Source organism: Cicer arietinum, chromosome 2, assembly GCF_000331145.2.
Source record: "Cicer arietinum cultivar CDC Frontier isolate Library 1 chromosome 2, Cicar.CDCFrontier_v2.0, whole genome shotgun sequence".
Lineage (NCBI taxonomy): Eukaryota > Viridiplantae > Streptophyta > Magnoliopsida > Fabales > Fabaceae > Cicer > Cicer arietinum.
The window spans coordinates 44,154,885-44,156,420 of NC_021161.2; positions in this window are offsets into that span (position 1 = coordinate 44,154,885).

Genomic DNA, 1,536 nt, shown 5'->3' on the forward strand with positions numbered 1-1,536 from the left:
ACAAGCGCGCGTTGTATTTACATGTTTTATAGCGCTTTTTTAAAAGCGATGTTGTATCATTTATAGCGCTCGTTTCCACATCGCTTATTTTTTTGAAAAAGCGCTGTAAATGGCTTAAAAAAAGCACTGTAAAATGCATTTTTCGCGTAGTGCAAGCAAAATAAACGAATAAAAACTATGGGCCTATATTGCACATCCCAATTATAAAATATAAGGATGGTGGTTCGGTTGTATTGTTATATGAACATTTTAAAATGTTGACAAAAAAAAAATAGCATTAAGAGTGGTTGTGCCATGTTGGACAAAAAAAAAATTAATAGTTGTTTCATTTGTGAGAGAGATTATGGTCTTCGGATTTTGTTTATGCGTTGTGTTGTACTATTACTTTACTATATTTTTCTCCTTTTTATAAAGTTTTAACTTAACTGATTTGCTTTACTGAGTCGTTAAAATCTAATTAAGTATTCTACTTTTTTTTATGTATTTGTTTGCAATATGAGATGTGGAAAAAAAATTATGAGTCTCATCACGAATCAATAAACAATGAACAAGATGAACATATATTTCATATACTTTTATTTTTTATCAAGTATACATTTTTTTTAATGAAAAAATCAAATATACACTTTAATTTTCTTTTTGACAAAGTATATATTTTATTCAATAATAATATAAAATAATAAATGAAAAATTACAATATATATGAAGTTTATACAACATAAACAAACACCTTTATTTTTCTCCGCTCTCTCGTCAAAAACAATAATTGGGCTCCTCACTTGAAATTCACCATATTCCCAAACCAAAGAAGCTGCTCCAATAGACCTCTTTAGTTTTCCATCCACAGTGAGAACATATGTCAGTTTTTCCCCCAATGAAGTAAATGACAAAATATCGGGCTTCACCGAAACAACGAGTCCTTTAGGGGCAGTCACAATTGCTCTGTATGTAGACATCGGCAATCCAACATTTGTAACAGTTCTATTAAAGCTTTCACTTAAATAATGTTTTAAACGTGGAGCTTTGATAGAAAATGAAGGATAATTTAAATCCCTTGCCGATATTGTCTCAGAACAATTGCTTTCATCCCTCGTTATTAGTTGTAAAGCTGTTGCATTGACACCTTGACCACATAAGAATCTTATGTAGTCACTTTCACTCATCTCATATATTAAATCAGGATTTACAGCTTTAATAGGGTCAATTTGCCCAGCTCCATAGGCAAATTCTGCTTCACAATTATTTTTTGGACTCATTTGTTTTTCTGCAATGAAAAAATAAAATTGCTTTTTTAAGCTTCAAACATACTATTTAAATTACACTCAACTCAAATAAATAAACATGAATAAGACTACCCACCTATGATAACAAATGTGCACTGCACGTCTATTTTAACATATAAATAATTTTTAAATTTTTATACAACTTTGACCAATCACTCAAAAAATAATCTTTTTTCTAGAGCTTAAATATCACTTGTTAGTAATTATAAATACTGTAATATTAATTTTTAAGACTATCAGTTAAAGTTTTAAT